The 19,007-nt window shown below is 36.2% G+C and overlaps 1 protein-coding gene across 6 annotated transcripts in view; it reads right to left on the minus strand.

Annotated features, from left to right (window-relative positions):
• FTO (FTO, alpha-ketoglutarate dependent dioxygenase) overlaps positions 1-19,007 on the minus strand; it is a 235,509-nt gene that overhangs the window by 199,596 nt on the left and 16,906 nt on the right. Inside the window, exon 1 of one of the 6 annotated variants that reach the window (XM_027684980.1) lies at positions 1,246-1,326. The exons of the other annotated variants lie outside the window; for them this stretch is intronic. The gene's annotated coding sequence lies outside the window, so the exon portion shown is untranslated. Of the gene's footprint in view, positions 1-1,245; positions 1,327-19,007 lie in introns of those variants that run through there. 6 annotated transcript variants of the gene reach the window in all.

The raw sequence follows: 19,007 nt of genomic DNA on the forward strand, positions 1-19,007 counted from the left end.
GAAACACAAGTACAGATACAAACCTTAGGTTTTCCAAAAATCTCTCCTTTCTATTAGCTTGTTTCCCCAGATAAGAATGAACATTAGAGCCTGTGTTTCACTTTCATTCTTTTTTCTTTTAATCAACTATAATAAAACATGGATTTCTTTCAAGTCCTGCATGAAGCAAAGCACTAGTGCTCTGAAGTGAGAGCTCAACAGCTTTATAAAGGAGGAAGATTAAATACTTTATATAGCAAAAATTTTGCGGCACAATAGTAAAACCCCCTCTAGAAAAAAGTCACCACTTTATAGGAACTTCCACAACTTTACCTCCTAATAGTCTCTCACATGTTGTGTTTTTTGGTTTCTTTTTTAATAAAATAAAATTGGGATAGTTTCTTAAGGAAGGAATGTGATTTTGAAGTTGACATTTGTTTAAACTACAAGGCTTTCCAAGTGTTAGCTATTAAAACTTCATAGCTACCAAGATCATTCAAGTGGCTCACTAAAACAAGTTATGTCACAAATGAACCTAGAGTAATAAAAAATATATTCTAAATGTACCATTACAGTTTTTATTTCTCCATTATCACATATATTAAATTTGAGAATTTTTTTTTCTTCAAATTATTTCTGTAAACTCCACTCATCAAAAAGATCTTAAGGAACTGGCCAATTTTACAGTACCATTTACTGACATGAAAAAGTTATATTTCCAGCTTACCCTTCATTACACTCAAGACTTACCAAAAGCCTTGTCTGTGCTACATTCTTTCTATAATCCAGACTGCCAAAAATACTGGCAGACACATGACCATACTGTACCACACTTTGTTTACTATAAGATGCCCTCCCTACACCCTACTATATGTCAAAAACATTTTCATATTAAGGGCAAAAATGTGCATTATTATTATTATTCTATATACACTCATATTAAAGTTATCTATAACTCTCTAACAATATTTCATGTCCCATACATCCACTTAATAATTACACTAGAATAAAGTATGCTTGTTATTTAATATGATCACAGTGAATCCTGTTCTCCCACCGAAAAAAAAGTCCAGTTACAAAAGTAGCAAAATGCAGCTCAAGTGATCTGGGCACAAAAAAAATTACGTAATGAACAATCTACTGCCATGCAAAGACCTCAGGTCTAACACCAGCATCTTTAACTGAGGAGTTGTCTGAAAGACTGTTTGATATTCTTCGCTGCAAATGTACTGTTTGGCTTTGCTTACTAATTTCAACCTCTCTTACCCTTTCTCATAAATAACAGGGTCAGATTTTGGTTCACACAGACCAGTCATGCACATGCACAACACACTCAACCGATGTAACTGGACTAAGAGCTAATTTATGCATTGAAGCAGCTTAGTAATGTGTGAAAAATGTCTGCTGCCAGTATCCCCTCTCTCCCCACCTCGAGGTGTTAAGGCCCCTTAATTGTTGTTTTAACCTACAGGAACATTGTTCCTTTGGCCAGTGATTGTTAATGGAACAGAACTGGCAATTTCCTTACCTAGCTGAGTGTGTATTTGTCACACATGGATTAGCACTTTAAGTAATCATAATAAAACTTTGAAGCGATAAATAGTTCAAATACAGACACTTTGGACTGACAAAATGTCCCTAAGCCTCCTCAGTATAATTGTCAATAAACTTCTGATCCCTCTACCATCACTTCAAGCATCTTGATACCATCATCCATTTTTTATTCCTTATCACTTGTGCATCCTCTTCCAGCAAGTACCAGTTGGTAAATGGGTCGTCTGTATGTATTAGGTGAGAAGTAAGAACATTCAGACTTTGTTTGAAAATGATCAAGCTTCAATCAGATCTCCAGTTCTTAGTTTCTTCTTATACATACAGACACGAAATCATACAAGTACTTAAGAAAACAGAACAGTGGATACTTTTAGTGCAACATAGTTGTGATTCACAGTGAATAGATAAAGACACTGGGGCATTTCTGCATCCCATTTTTTGCAAAGTTTCTTAAAAAGAGTCAATAGCTGCTGAGAAACTAAATTTTTCACTTGAGCAGATCTTAAGCAGCTCAATTCCAAAGAATCAGCAGACAGAAACCTTGGTGACTGTCACCAATAACTGATTCTGCATCATGTAGCAAAAATACACATCCAGTCCCCAAGAAACCAAGTGGTTTTGACCAGCTGTGAAATACTAAGTACCAGTCTTTGACAGAGAAAAGACTCAATGAAGACTAAAAGCAGATAAAATAAAAATATAAATTATAACAAGAGTCAATATTGAAACAAGGATACATTTGGTGTTCCTGTCTGTAGACCTCTCAGGTTCTAATGACATGAAGGTACTGATGCTGCTTAACTTCTATGGAAGTCCCTCACCAGGATGCAGGGCAGTAGAGCTGTGTAGCCTTAGGAGATGCACATTGTGCTTAGGAATGGAAAATAATACTGACATGGTGCTTTTTCTCCTTGAATAACCCAAGGAAACAGAAAGAAACATTAAGAATCACCATGTTATTTTGGAAAGTATTGCACATCTGCAACATGGAATTGTACAAATTTCACTGGGGTCCAATATCTAATTAATGCAAGAGCAAATACACTGACCAACAACCACAGAATGGACCAAGGACCTCCAGAATGAAACCCGAGGGCTGATGCAGCTTAAAATGCAGGTTCAGAACCTTTGCAACAGGCTTTTAACTCCTTTAGATATAGAGGGACAAACAACTTTCAAACACAAACACAGGCAGGTCACACTAATACACTTTTTCAGAACCACCAGCAAGATCAAAGACACAATTAATTTTCATACAGCTTTTCCTCATTTCCAGAAAATAACAAGCCTTGTAGGATTTCTGGTCTATATATATATTAATAGGTAATGGTAGAAGCAACCATTGTGTAATAAGAATACTTAAAAAAGGGGAAAAAAACCCTTAAGTGCTAAAATATCACCCAAAAGAAAAAGCAGACAAAAGTAAAGTGAAAAGAAAATGGATACTTGAAAAAATATAGATATTTCCTCAAATACTTAAATTTAGCATCAAATGCAACTTCTAAAGTCCCCTTGATAACACTGCTGAAGACAGTGTTAATGTAGAAAGAGCAGGTGTTAAGTGCAAATGCATGTGCCAAGCAATGGGCTACAAGGAAGATCAATAAGGAGCTAGAGCATTAAATTTCACATACTGTAACTGTCATGCCCATTACACAGTGTTTGAGCATCTTTCTAGGCCATTACAAAATTGTTGACTCTTGATATTTTTTACAGAACCAAATTATTTTCCAGAGATTTTATTAGCACAATAAGCACTCTGAAAGTCTAAAAGCACTTACAAACTTGGTGAAATCTAAAGACCTTTAGAGCCTTCCAAGACATCATAATTACATATTTACAGAATACATAACTGTATTCTTCGCTCCAGAATGAAAAGACAGGAAGATGGTTGAAAGCCTTACAGATAAAAGGAAATGTATTCCAGGAACACTTTTCTGCTAGTCACATTTCACCAGATATACAGCTGATGTATTTTAAAGGAGGTATTTATAAGATAATTCTTGAGAGTATATGCCACAATTAACAAAATCACTGCAGCACAGTGCACAGAAAGAAGGGGTATGTGAGTCCCCCGGGGTTCAGCTGCAGAAACAGTACCATCCTTCTTGCCTCTGCTCTTCAATCATTGTGCTTTGTCCTTTGCAAGGACATGATAAACTCAAATTTCCCTTCAAACATTTCTCACACTAGAGGAGCCTTTGAGCGGGAGTTTTGTGCAATTCTCCCTCCTCTCCCCAGAACAATTTACAGGCAACCATCACCAATGTGTTATCATGGTTACAATGAATGCACTGTCATACAAATTGTCAATGTCTTTCCAAAACAGCACAATCATTGAGATGTCATTTTTCAAGGAACATGGGGATATAGTGTTAATACAGCTGAATCACTTTTTTACAAACTATTTTCAAGGACATAAACATCAGAGATCACAGTATGTACATAAATTTAACATATCAATATTTGTACAAGACTGTTCAGTGAGGAAAAGTACATTTTGCAACATTTGGACCAGATAATCCTTGAGGTCCCCTTCCAAGCTGGTATTTTATGATTCTATGATTTGTAAGAGTGACCTGTGTAATAAATGCATAGACACTGCTTTGTATTTATAACATACTAATTTCCTAATTTTGCATACACTACACCATCAGTCAAATGATGGTAACACTCACTTAGAAAACCTATAAACTACAGTTGTTGCCTCAACTTCATAATACAACAACTACTAATGAAATATTATTGAATTTTGGCATATAAGTTCAAGAAGGATATTGTTCTATGGGCTGCTGAAAAAATAGAGGTTTTTTCTGTAACAAAAATAATTTAAAGAAACACCTCATAGTGAACAATTCAAACATGTTTAATTTTGTTTAGCTTTAAGGCTTTGTTTTGTTCACAGTCTCCAAAATAAGCCACATGGGGAACATTTAAATGTTAAGTTGGCAGCCAATGAAGTGCAAAATTCAGGGTCTGAAACATTGAACAAGTTCAGACCAGAAACAAGAAGCACAATTTAAAAGAAAGGGTAATTAAGCATTGGAGGAGATACCGCTGTGCAAGATGAATTCTTCCCCCTGGGAATTCTTTCCTATATCAAGCTCAGAAGTTTTTCTAAATGATACATTTTAGTTCAGTGGTTCCCAAACTGTTTAGACCAGCAGACTATGATGAATCATCCATATTTCCTTAAGAAGTTCTGCACATACACCCTAACCAAACAAACATGAGGCAGCAGAGCCACACTGACTGAAAGTTTGGTGCATCTCATTCCTCAGTTTGGTTCTGATTCATCACTTTGCCAGCCACCAGTGGTCAGTGAATCAGGAGACCCTGGTCTACTTCACTAAGAATATATTTTACTGAAGTCCTAAAGCTGGTGTTAGATATTCTCTTCTGCCTCACAATTCAAAAAAACTTAGAAGTTTGCTGGGATCTGTATTTCATAGTGCTTGGAACACTTGCAGTACTATCATAAGGTTAAAGAACTACAGCTAAAAGAAGGACTACTCATTGTCTTTCACTCACATTTTATTTTTAAACTGGCTTTGCATAATGCAAATAGTGTTAGAGAATACTAAAATACAAGCAAGCACTGATCTGCTGTGAGAGAAGTAGATCTGTTAAGCCACTTCCTTTGTGCCAAATCCAGGCGAATTTAATAATGCAAATCAACATTTTGCTTAAGAATGCATTTACTGAGCAAACTTAAGAACTTCTACATTTTCAAAGAATGCTGTTTTAATAAAGCAATTCTGAGTCTTGGAAAGGCTAATACTTAATTTCTAGTTTTCATTTCTATTATTTGCATATACATACCTTATTTCTCGTTAACTTTCCCTCACTTGCAATGATCAGGTGTTATTTTGCAGAGCAGCACTACTCAACTAAAATGGACAAGCACAAAAATTATTTTTAAAGTCCTGCCTGAACAATTGTTCAGGGAAAAAACTTTTGCCTGTTCTTTCTTCCCATATACTTATCTTCTTAACTGGTCTAAGATTCTAGATAGTCCTGTTGCTACCTCTGTTTGTATTTTGAGAATGTGAAGTTCAGTAATGACAAGTCTTTTTAAACATCATCTCTTCCCTTCTCTACGCTATTCTCAAACTGGATTTCTGAAGGTAAAAAAGACAGAGGCTGGCACGTTCCAGACTTAAACACAACTCTCCTTTGCCCTACTTGCTGCCTTCTGCTGAAAAATAATATCCTACACTTCTACTACTGCATGTTTCTTCTGCCAAACTTAATAAACAAACAATGACTCATTGTAGAATGGTTAGGATCCCTTGCCTAAACAAAGGAAGAAGAGAGGCAGCCATACTGACCCACACCAGATACTAAAGCTGTACCAGTTGATAGGACAATACAGACATGTTTAATCAGCTGTGTGGTAACACTCAAAATTGAATCCATAAAATGACCCAATAAAGTGTCAAATAATCTCTGCATTTTTAAGTAAATATGTGTATATGTTATATAAAGAAGTAATCAAAAAGCCCACTGTAAATTAGTACAATAATGTAAATTAGGACAGGGATGGTGAGGAGAGGTAAAACCCATCTATGAAAAGAGATATAAAAACTCAAAAAATAATCCTAATATGGAAGTACAATTGACAAAGAGGATTGTTCTGAACTCTCATAAAATTAAAGGCACACAGGAAAGTATCCATCCAAATTAAAATATTGCAGACACCTTGAAACTCCGAAGTCTCTTGTTTCCTTAGAGCATATGTCAAAGACAAGAATAAATAAATTTCTTTCCTTCAGAATGTCCACACGGACAGGAGTCAACCATTTTATAACCTGATACAGTGGTTTCACATGTTGAGGTACTCTTAACCTGAAATTCAAAAATCTAGGCCATCCTTTTTGACATGTAGTATGCATGTCTGTGTTAGAACCATCTGAGTGACAGCAGCTCACATGTATTAATAAGGGAGGCTGAGGGCAAGGAACTGACATTAAGAGAAAGCTGCCAGAGCCACCTTTGTTCTTATTTGCTGGCTTAACATGCTGTATTACTTCCCCTTCTACAATGGAAGTGCTTCAGCAGTAACTAGAATTCAAGAAGGGCTGAATGAAAAAAAGAATGAACAATGTAGGATTTACAAAAATATTCAAAGGGAGGATTTTAGAATTAAGTAACAGACAACTGCAGGAGCTTATGACCCACATTTAGCACTACTTATCCTGCATTTCCCATCTAAACTAGAAGTGAAAAAGGTTTGATGGTCTCCATGCAGAGCTGAACTTCCATATGACAAATGCATCAAACTACTATTAGTTGAACTAATTCATTATATAAGAATTCCATCAGATTTTTTCCTAGGAGTTAAACTGAAAAAAAGACTGTGGTTACCTAATAATTTTGGGAACCCTTAAGTCTATCAGCTCCTGCATTTGGAAAGAACGATGACAAGGATGCCTACCCACAGCATTTATTCAAGGACCTTTTGTTTTTATTTTTATCAGAACAATTTTTCAATATAATCTTTTCCAGTTAGGAAAATGCAAAAAAACCATGTACTGTTTAACTCAGACTTCTCATTTGTATTTTCATACCAAGTAGAGTAACTGTTTGAACATCATGACAGCAGAATGATCACCTTTAACACGCATATGAAGAACTGCTGCTCTAGAACAAAGTACAGAGGTCTGTGCCAAGTTTCATGGAGCACTAGCACAGGCTCCTAAAGCAACCCATTAGTAAAAGACACTGCACTCTAATTTCTGTAGTTCCTCGTTCCATTTCTTTTTTTTTTTGTTCTTTAACTCGACAAGTTAACTGTTCTGTGCTTACAAGTTTTCAATAGCCTGTTACAAAAGGACTCAAATTTGTTTGCATTACACACCACGGGGATTAAAAAGGAGTTAATATATATCTATTCAGAACTATTGTGCAGAAAATAGCTGTGTTGTACAGGGCTTAGGCTGTGACCCGCTTAACTTTATTCATAGAATGCACAATCCATCACGTACAAAAACACAGAAGAAAATGTGAGGTGTTAGTAAGTACCGCTGTTAGTGAGAAATTCTGCTAATTATTACACCAAATAAGCATAGTCAACAGGCCAGAGCTGTGAGAGGGCATGTTTCAGGGCATTAAATGGCTGCCTTGGATGGAGATGAATATATTACACTATGCCCTTTAACAATAAAACAATTTCCCTGACACTCACAAATCCAGGCAGCTCCAGTACGCGGATGAGGAGCTCGACTGTACTTGGCATACAGCGATGTTCCAGTGCCACCTAGTGACGGGCACTTCATTGTCTCCCAAGATTTATAATACAGGAAAAGTTCAAAAGCTAATTCAGCTCGAGTGCAGAGTCCGCACAGCACCGAGGAGAAGCCTCACTCTTGGCCAAGAGAAGACAGACAGAGCGAGGTCACGGTGAGACAGACTCCTCCTCTTGCTTTAAAACTAAGCCCGCACGAACCTAAACAGCTGATAAAGTGTCACATACAGTTTTCTTACAGCCTACTCTTACAGTCCTAAACCAGGGAAAAGCCTTGCAGGGAAGGACAAAACCAGCATATTTTAAAGCCTATACTATGCACTGGAAGCTTCGGATAACTTGGATAGTTTATGAAATTGATTTTAGGAAAATATTTCATCAACTTAATATTTTAATTTTCTCTCCTCCCCCCCCACCATTTTGAATGGACTTTATTATTACTATTATTTTTATCTGGACTGCTTTCAGAGCTTAATAAAGTGTTCTAGAGGTTGCAAACTTGGCACATCTTTCCATTCCTTCTTTACATGTTGACACTTCCTATACTTCTGCCACCATACTTATTATCACTACAATGGAGTTTACAGCCATTCCAAATCTCCATTACTCTGTTTCCCCTCTGCTGATCAGTACTGCAGTTCAACATTTAAGTCCATGCAAACAAACTAAACTTTGCGGTGCAATCTAGCTCATGAAAAGCCGTGAAGAGGTTGAAATATTATTTTATAATGAACACAAATTAATGCATGCATAAAATACAAGCACAATGATCTACCAATATGCAAAAAAAATTGCATATTTAGATCAAGTTAAAAGCACAGACTGCAAAAGATGGTGCTAATACAATCCCTGCCATGAGTCTCTGCATTTTTATTTCACAACATTTTTACAGGACAAGTCAAGAAAAAGTCTTTATGTTCACTAGACATTTAGCACACAACACCATTTATTTATGGACACTTTACATATAGATGAATAAATTTAAAATTTTGCATCTGAACCCCACATCTATCATCATGAAATGAATAGCAACATATTAATACTTTATAGTAGTAATTTCAGTAGCAAACCACCCTCAACAAAGCTGCTTCCTATTACTGGCATTAAGCTTCCACTTCAAATGCCTCATGACTCTAAATTTCATGTGCTTAGCTTCATTAAGCTAAAAAAAAATACATTTTAGGGTACTTTTTGAACTGCATACTACAGAACAAGAAAAAAAAATCTGAAAAAAAAAATAAAATCCCCACCAGGCACTTATTGCTACAGGAGCACACTAAATATGCCTGTTCTGATTGAAATATAACCTCTAACATAAAATTTAAAGAAAGATGCTTAGAGATTAGTATAAAAATCATTTCTCCAAATCCTGAAGCCACAAGGAGTGTGAGGGGGAAGAATGAAGAGGAGGACTAAAAAACCCTTAGAAATCCAACTGGGAAAGGCTTCACTCAGAGAGTGAACAGCACGCTGTAACTAAGTTTGGAAACCTTTCCTGTAAATGTACTTTAAGTGTTTTAATCCATACCCTGCCTTAGGACCTAAACTGCTGCCACAAGAATTAATATTATCCCTACTTTAAACAGCAGATAAAAAAAGTAAGATAAAAAAGTAAGATAATCTTGTTCCTTACATGTCATATAGGATTCTACTCATGACTTCTCAAATTACTTTTCCAGCTTCAAAGAAAGAACTTGTACTTTTCTGGAGTGCTTTCACTGCTGTGCCACCTTGGAAAGCTCGAATGAGCAGACTGGAGGAAAGGTGTGCTGATGAAAGCCATGAAAAATGGTGAAACAGGCAAGGAATTGTAGAGTCCACAAGAGAAAGAAGGCAGCATTATTAGCAAAAACCAACTGTAACCGCCTGCTTACCATAACAATGAACAAAAGTTTGATGATCACTGAATTATTATTGTCCAAGCTTTTAAAAACCTGTCATATTTTATTGCTTTTACAAGAATACTTCACTTTATCCACCGGAAGCTTTGTTAGAAAGAAAGAGGATTTAAACTAGAGTAACTCCTGATCAGCATATTAGAAGTTTTAATCCAAAAGGTCCCAAACTACTAGCTGCCTTGAAAAATACATGTAGATCATCTACTCCAAAATAGGTATTTTTTCTTAAGGATCCTGAGATGCACAGCCCTCTGACACTCAGGGGCATGCTACTGTACTAGATTCCAGATGCAATCTTAAATTTAAATGCTGCATAAATTCCAATTCTTGACATTCAAGAAGCAAACAAGGAATATGGATCAAGTTTTAGACAGTGGAATAAGCCCACTTGGGCTTACCTTCAGTGCAGTCCCCGATCAAAACGTCTCAGCTCACACACACTAGCATCAAGTTATCAACATTCTAGCTCTGTAGTCCACATCAGTTTTCCAGCCACAGAGGAATGCTTCTCAGAACAGCTATCACCTGCAAAACTTCTTCCCTCAAAGTAAAATTCATCCAAGAAGAGAACACATCACAGTAAATTTCTGTCACATTCCGTTTGCAAAACATATCATTCACATATTTGCAGGAATACAACATTTTCATCTGCAATATACCAATCCTTTGCTCCACAGCATTAAGGTTCTTTCCTTAAAAGCTGCAAAAATGTATTTGCCCTTATATCTCAAGAAATGCTTGACTGACCAAAGCTCAACTGGTCATATGCCTTAGATATCCCACATTCATAATTATTCATATTCTCAAATGATGCTGAGCAGCTACCCAGGCCAAAGTCACCTCTAAAAAAAGGAACTGTTAAGCATCAAAGTAAAACAAAGTTTCCAGCGTCTACTTCCAATGAATTATCTTTGCCATAAAATATTAAAACAAAACAAAAAATAACCTGACAATTTAAAGCAATGATTTCTAAAATTGTGGTCTATGTTCTCTTTAGCTGTTACAGGAAAATGAATATACAAAAAATTGGCTTGATAGTACTCAGTTTTACTTCATTTTCCATATTAATTTGTTTTAATCACATGACATGACAGATCATCAAATGCAAACAGGTTCATCATAGTAATACAAGCTTTGTAGAGTATTTTTAAAAATTCAATTTACTGTCACCATTGTTTTATTTCTTTCCTATAACTGAAAGCTATTTGGAATGCATTAAAAAGGACAAAAATTTATAACAAAATTCATCTGCTCCTCAGCATAAAAATTAAGTTGTTATCCTATGCTTCTGATAAAGTAATTTCCTTTTAAAATTATGTGGAAAGTCAAGCATGACCTATTTGAACAAGTGCAGCGCAAGCAATACCAACTGTTCTACAATCAAAATTTGCAGGTTCCCTCAAAAACCAAAACAAGGGCACATAAACAAGTATCCTGCACTTCAAGGCCTCTGGAATCAATAAAATGGATTTACTCCTATGAAACTGCTCAGCAGTGGAGAGGGCAGGAGGGCTTCTTGTTTTCATCAACTCTTTCAGGCATAGCCACAGTACAACTTTCTTTTGGACACAGTTCTCCAGACAGTTCCTAGGCTAGAAAATCCAATGAAAAACTGAGGCAAAGCAAAGCAGAGTGATTCTGGACTTCTAGTAACAGGTCAAAATGTACTTTGGTTAATATTAAGCATTTAAGTATTATCCACTTATTAATTCTTATTCCTGACCTTTGTAATTGTTTTTACATTATAGTAGGTATGGAGTGATATCAACACCCGGAGATTATCCCGATGAAGTCTTGAAAACTGTCTTGTATGACAGTAGATTACACCATGTGTACTACAGAGAAACACTGCTAGTTATTAACAGAAAGTTGTCCTATAGAAAGGTATACTATACCACACTGGGGTTTATCCACCTTACTGCAGAGACAGTCTCTTTTCTGCTGTCAAGATGCTTTTGCTGTATGTAAATATTTAATGTTATTACCATCATTCACTCAGTGCTCATATTGTCTGTTCAAGCATCTATTACTGTCTGCTAGATACACTTGAGGATAACACTTATTCATGTCTACTGCTCAGTCACATGCAGGCCCCACTTCTCAAAGATTCTTCAAAGTTCCATAATTTATTAAACACTGCACAAAGGCCTGTATCATTTGCAGCATTTTACTTGTGAGAGTGTAAACACTGAATGCATGGAAGAAGCTTATAGCAGTTTATGCAATGCCAAGACTGTAGTTACCAGGGCTCTGTAAGCAATTTAAATCACAGAAACAAATTTTACATTTCCTGAACTCCCAGGCAAGAACTATAGATCTTAACAGAAAGATACCGAGTGCATTTTGGTTAACATAATTCTCTGAAAGGAAATCAAAATAAGCATCAGCAGTTGGTTTTACACCTAGTTGTAGCTGCATGCATCATAATTTTTTTTTATATTTACCTAAATTCATAGTCCTGCATATAACAGATGTATCACATATGTAATACAAGATTTTATCATCAATTTTACCCCTTTATACAGCTTCCAATAAAATACCTTACAAATCAGTTTTCTAAAACACTGAAGTCCTGTTAAGACAGACATGAAAAATCATGAGAGTCCTCAAAAGGCTTGCCTAGGATTAAACAGGTCTCTTCAAATCAATCAGTGTTTGTACAAAGCAGAAATGTGGATATGAAATGTATAAAATGAAGCACAGTATTTCATGCAGGTGTAGCTGCATTTCACCTGCATGCAGAACATCAGTACAGGGTTTTCAAGGTGTTTAAGGCTGGTCTGGTTGTTCAATCTTTTAAGACATAAGCACAAGCACCTAGGGAGGGAGAGCTTACAAAAGCCTCATTCAAAAGAACAAAGAAGATATCCGAAATATAAGGCTACTATGAATTTTTAAGGAGTATGTTACTGTTGAAATAAAATAAAAATAATTAGCGGTATGAGAAGGACAGTCTCTCTAATGGTTTGAAACAGAGGTTTGTTTCAAATCTCAGTTTTAGTTTAGACAAGAGATTTTTTAATTTTATTTTTGTTTGTTTGTTTGTTTTTGTTAGGAAACAATAAGCATCACAAACAGACCACTCTAGAAGGTGTAAGACAGCACAATTATTCCTTCTATCCCAGTGGACCATCACACTTTATGAACATATGACAACATCTAACTGTTCATCAATGAGGCTAGAAGGAAATGAAAACGTTAAATTCAAAAGATCTGCCTTTCAGTTAACATCCTTAATGTAAATTAGGGTTAAATGTGAATAAAATTAATATTTAATCACTTGAAAAACTTCTATTCCTTTCTTCTCTTTAAACACTAAAACTTAATTATAAAATAATGTAAAACAAGTGTAAATTTAAAAGAATCATTTTGAAGATTTGCATTAATAGTTCAAGACCTATTGACATGGATGAAAAGAAGGGGAATCGCAACATTATGTTGCTTTAGAGCAATGTCTGATTCTATTCCTTGCCAACAGACAGCAGGAGCCCAAAGACACGGGGGAGTGCTGTGGTTGGGAGGAAGGGAGAGAGCAGGATGGAGTGGCATTGCAGGAGGACAGCACAGCAAGGCTGGGCTCAGGTAAAAAGTCAGGAGTGGGAAGTGCTGGGGAGAAGAAATCCAGTGTTCAAACTGTTAGAACAGGGCCTCAATATATTGCTTCACATATCACCATGGAAAAAAAAGTTCATGCATACAGGGGCATGATCCAATACTTAATTATGACGCAGCATGATAGTGCAAAATCAGGGAAAAAAAGCTTCTGACATCAACACAACACCTCTCCAAAGTCTTTCAGCTCTTTTGCTGCTTCCCTTCTAAACTTTCATTTTGAGATCCCACACAAGGTGAATCCTATGTGCCTTATGGTTTTGCACACACTGGTTAGCGTCACACAGCCTACGTTCTCCATCAGTTACCATGCTGTCCTGTGGGAAAGCTAACAATTCTAGCACAGAATTTTCTACATGGTTAAAAACAACACATAAAACCTCAGATTTTGATAATCTGTATCTCCAGGAAAGGCAATTTGGCTGTAAAGAACTGAAGGGACTCACTCCACCATTCTTCTCTATGCAAACTTTGAACTAAACCCAGGTTAAAAGTTGTTTCTGCAAACAGTAACGAAATTCAAAATCTCAGATGTGTTTCCCATTCCTTTCTCAAATATAACTGAAACAATTTGTCACTTGCAAACAGCATACATAACTGAAAAACTAGAGTGAGCTTTCATGGCAAGCATTCATCCCACAGGGTATGTGTCTGAATGCTGAAAACCCAAATCCAGGAACTTCTTTCAAATCAGCTTTTGACTACTCTGAGTTGAGAACTTCACCTTTGTCTCTTACACCCTGAAACCTGTACCTGCTAAACTTCTTTTGACTAGAATTCTCTTGAAGTTATAACCTGCTTCAAGAAACTTTGGCTTCTATGAGGAGGTGCATGTTTCATAAAATTGGTTACGTAAGCAACACAGTGAATTTTAATATTAACACCATTCAACAAAAAGCCAGCAGGATCATTTTTAAAGCATATCACTTTCAAAAGCTCAGCTTTACCAAAGTGAACACACCACTAATAGACACCATTGCTCAATCTCATGAACATAATGCAACTTTTCATTCTAAAGGGAAAACTCAAACCCAGTTGAGTATTATGGTTAACTTTCACAAATACAGACAGGTTGAGCTGCACTGAGAAGCATATTTCTCCCTTGAATAAGCATAGGTGGTCATTTCATTTCTGTCCTGCTCAAGTCAAAGATAAGGTAGATATCTAAATATAGATCTGTTTTTAGCAAACAGCACCAAAATAAGAAAAAGGAAATTGATTACCTGCCAAATATTTTTCTCACTACAAAAAACCCAACATCCCACCAAAATTATAACGGTTTATTAGACTTGACCATCACAATGCTGGTAATATATTAAATCCCTTTTCCCAGCTATTTAACTTCTGCTAATTGAATTTCAAATAAAAGAAAGTGGTCTCATTTCCTCTCAAATAATGCTTTCTTGCCCCATTTACATGGACTTCGTTGACTGTCCTCTACCAGACAACATTTTAAAACCCGAATCCCAATCAGGGCCACTCTCATTAAAAATATGACCTTTCACCTTCTATGAAGCACTGCTAACATAAATTACATTTTGTTGTAGCCCAAAGGTGTTAGAGATGAGAGAAGGATAAACAAGGTATAATACAAAAGCCAGTTGGGTCAGCCTTTCATTACAGCCCTTTCAAAAGCTATTAATCTCGCTTGTAGTCAGTAGGCTGAAAATAACTTCTTCTAACCTACACTGTACTCAAAAGTAGCAATAAGGACAGGTCATGCAAGATGCAAATAATTCTCAGTCCTCATAAAACCACTTCAAATGGTATTAGGTGAACATCATGGCATGTTACTTCAAATCTCACTGACAGGAGGAATCTCAACAATATCAAGTGTACATTATTATACATCATAGCAGCTGCATTTGGCCATAATATACCACAAAGGATAGTTATGAATTAATCATGGTAAATTCAAAGCAACTATAAAGTAGTTCTTTAGAGTTTAAAATGTGAATAGAAAATGCTATTTCTCAAGCTCATCTTAATTTGTCTTTCATATCAGGGTCCACATTTAAAAGAATTTAAAAAAAAAGAAAAGAACCTTACTTACCTTCAGACTACTTAGTGTCTTGTTGCCTTCTGACTTACAAGAATTAACACTGACCAATAGCACATTAAAGAAGATTCTCATATTGGTAGGGAACACAAAGATACTGGAAATCACACATTACAAGACAGCAACTCAGTAAAAAACAAAACCAAACAAAAAACTAACCCAAAAACTTGGTAAGTCAATGATAGTTATAAGTGCTGTCTGCAGAATAGATAAGTCACTTCCAATTTCCATGTTAAGAAAAGCCTGCTGACAACAACCAGGCTACTAACAGACTGGTGATGAACCAGATACACAAAAAATAGTATTTCCCCACATGAAATGTTTGCTAAAAAAATATTCTACTGAGCATAAGTCATGTTTACATGGTTTCAGAATGAAGTGAATTTAAAAACTGCCCAAGAGTTCCACCAACTACCAGCAATCTCGTGCTTATTCATCTGAACTAAGTAGCTAAGTGATAACAAGGAGGGAAAAAAAAACCCTCAGAAATTTTGGTTTATGCAACATGAACAAAAATTCCATGCCACATTTAATCACATCAGCATTTTACACAACTGGGAAAGCCCACATGCAGTGTAAGTAGAACAACAGAGATTCATATCTCACCTAGGGACTCTAAGAGCCATTGTGAGAAACTTTAGGACTTTTTTTTTAATCTACTGGTCAACTAGTAAGTCAACTACTCACTACAAATCTTCTACTGAAATCTCTGAAAAGACAACTAAACATTTAATGCACTAACCAGTAAGATATTCTGTTAGAACAGAAGTGGAGTCAGAAGAACCTTTTACCTCATTTCCAGTGCTAATTCTGCAATTTTTCTTTGAATATGATCAAATCAATCAGGCTTATTTCTCCAGTCCTCCATCTTCCTCCAAGGTTGTTTCAAGACTTAAAAACCAGCAAGAAGCTCTCATATAAATAATTTCAATCAAATATTCATTTTGCCCTTAAACAAGCATATAAACAGTCTGTTGTAAAATAATGACATCTGCAGATATAAATAGAAATTACAACATCTGGCTAAATTTGGAAGCAATCAAGGTGAGAAGAATGCCAACCACTTCATCACAGCTAATCACCCCTCAACAGATATACCTTTAATGATCAAGATAATCAAGATGATGAAAGAAAGTAGGTTCAGTGCCCAGCTATACAACTATCAAACAGCTCAGGAATTTGCCCAAGGACAAAGAGGGACATGCCAAAAAAGGCAGGTAACTTGCAAAACACACTAATGGTCAAGAAAACAAAAATAATTTTGAAAGGAATTAGTGGAAGTACAGGCAATTAACACATCCAGCCTCACTCAAGCAGTGTGAAAGGACCCAGAGAAAGGGCCAATGCTTTGGAAATCTCTCCCTTTCCCCTTCCAAATAAAAGTAGGCATTACTATATTTCAAAGGACCGCACAACCCACATACAAGCCAGTCCTTTAGAAATACTATGACAGATTTTAGTAGTAGGCAACAATGATTTTGTCTACCTGCATCCTTCTTTTGGTACTTCATGGCCAATTACAGTAAAAGTTGCTCAACAGGATGAATACATAAGAAAATTCCTGTCATAGAGCAGATGCAAATTTAATTACTTTAAGTTAAACCTTCCATCTTGTCTAGAGGTCCTTCAAAAATGCAACTGTAAACAAGCACTACATTGCAATCAGGTGTCAAGGGCTTATTTGATCTCTTACAAAATATGTCACAAATCACTGGCAGAAAGTGGGTCGAGAGGGAGAACAAAGGAAAAAACTGTCAATGGACTAGGTAGCTCATGTGAGTGTGCCTATTAGTGCACTGGATCTTTCTGCTCCTGTCTAATGCTGTCCATATAAAACCTTCTTAGTTTGACAGTGTTCTGTTATCCTGCATTTGATGTAATTTTTCTGTAGTAAGCAAAAAAAAAAAAAATTTCTGTGAAAAGAACTGATAGAGTAACCAGAGAAAACACTGAAGATTATTCTGCTAAAATATCAATTTTGTGCCACTCTTCATTTGTGATATGTTACAGAACTTCTAAAAAGCTCTACATTTTTGAGAAAATAATCACATAAAAGCTGGGAATAAATTAACTTTACATTGCAATAGAATTATAAATGGCCTCAATAAAAAAATAACTGGTAACACATTCTCTTAAAGAAGAAAATTATAGTATTTTATAACTGGCCAGTTGTAAAGAAAAGCATGTGTAGGTTATGCACACATTTTACTCTTCCCTGAAACACCCAGGTACTGGGGACTAGAGTTAAAATACCAGACAGCTCTGCAGTCCTCTGGTGGTGCTGAAACACTGGTAGGTCACTGCTCATGAATCCCTACACTACAGTGTAGCTCAGGATGGACAGAGTTTAAATGACAAAGTAATGGTAATGTTAAGAAATTTATGGACACACAGCTATGGGGACATATCTCTTATGGCAGAAAGACTGGATAGGTATTTTATTTAGTAGAAGAACCCCTTAGATGTACATAAATGTACAGACAAGTTTTCTGTATGCACTCAGTTAAACCACTTACCACAGAACTAAAACTATAATTAAACAATCCATTAAAATTCAAGATTGAATATGCCAAACATCTCTTCTGAGATCTCTGGAGTTAAACAATAGATGAATTGTGCAGCTTCAGCAGCAAAGACTCACTGGGCTGCATAGCACAGCTTGTCTGCTATAAAGTACAGGTTGGGGGTGTGGGGGGAACTCCCCCAAAATACATTGGGCTAAGGCAGCCATGGCAGTCGAGGCCAGGCAACAGCTGCAGGTGTGTCCTTTGTAAAACCTCCCTGAACCATTAGGCAAAGTCAGACAACCTTTAAGACACACTTCTTCAGCATTGTCCAACTTTTATAACCTTACAAGTTGGTCTCATACATATTACCTTTACCTATCTAACTTGCCTTCACACAGCAAGGAAAATATCAGAATGGCTGTTCTTACATTCCATACCTAAATACTGCTGTCAGAAACTTGAACTTAATTTTCTCTGATTCAAACAGCATTAACTTCTACATAACATTTACTGGAGATTTTGCTTAAGTGCCTATTTATTCGGAAAAAAATAACTAGGAAAAAACCTCACTTGTGTTCATTAATTATGGTTGGTCTATGTACTGAATCTATGTTACAATGCATTTTCACGAGACCAAATCACATCTTTATTACTTGTAATACAACGGCCTTTTCAAAAACAGTATCTCGAAGAGTCAACTTAAAGAAGCCCTACTGAGTCAGACAAAACAGGCCAAGGAGTTCCTCTTTCATACAATCAGAATTACCCAAAACTGGGGGGGAATATTTTCCTCTTAGGCTTACAAAACCAAGCTTTTCTACGTTGACCTAAGCCCAAAGAGAAGATGAAGCACACGAACAGGTAGGAAGGTAAGTGCCTACATTGGACAAGGCCTGACTTTGCTTCCCATGCAGGCGGCTATTTTTCCAGTTTAATCAAAGCTGCATGCCATATTTATCAAACTGGCAAATTCACTTTAGTTCTGTTTAATATATGTGTCTCTTTTACACTTTCCTGCTACTAAGCAAAGAAACCAAATTGTTAGTTTTCCCACCCAGAGCCCTTTATTAGCAGAATACAGCCCTTTAAGAACTGACACTCTCAATATCCTCTTTTAAACAGGATATTTTCCTCATTTAAAAAAACAAAAA

Source organism: Neopelma chrysocephalum, unplaced genomic scaffold (genome assembly GCF_003984885.1).
Source record: "Neopelma chrysocephalum unplaced genomic scaffold, ASM398488v2 Primary Assembly neopelma1_68, whole genome shotgun sequence".
Classification (NCBI taxonomy): Eukaryota; Metazoa; Chordata; class Aves; order Passeriformes; family Pipridae; genus Neopelma; species Neopelma chrysocephalum.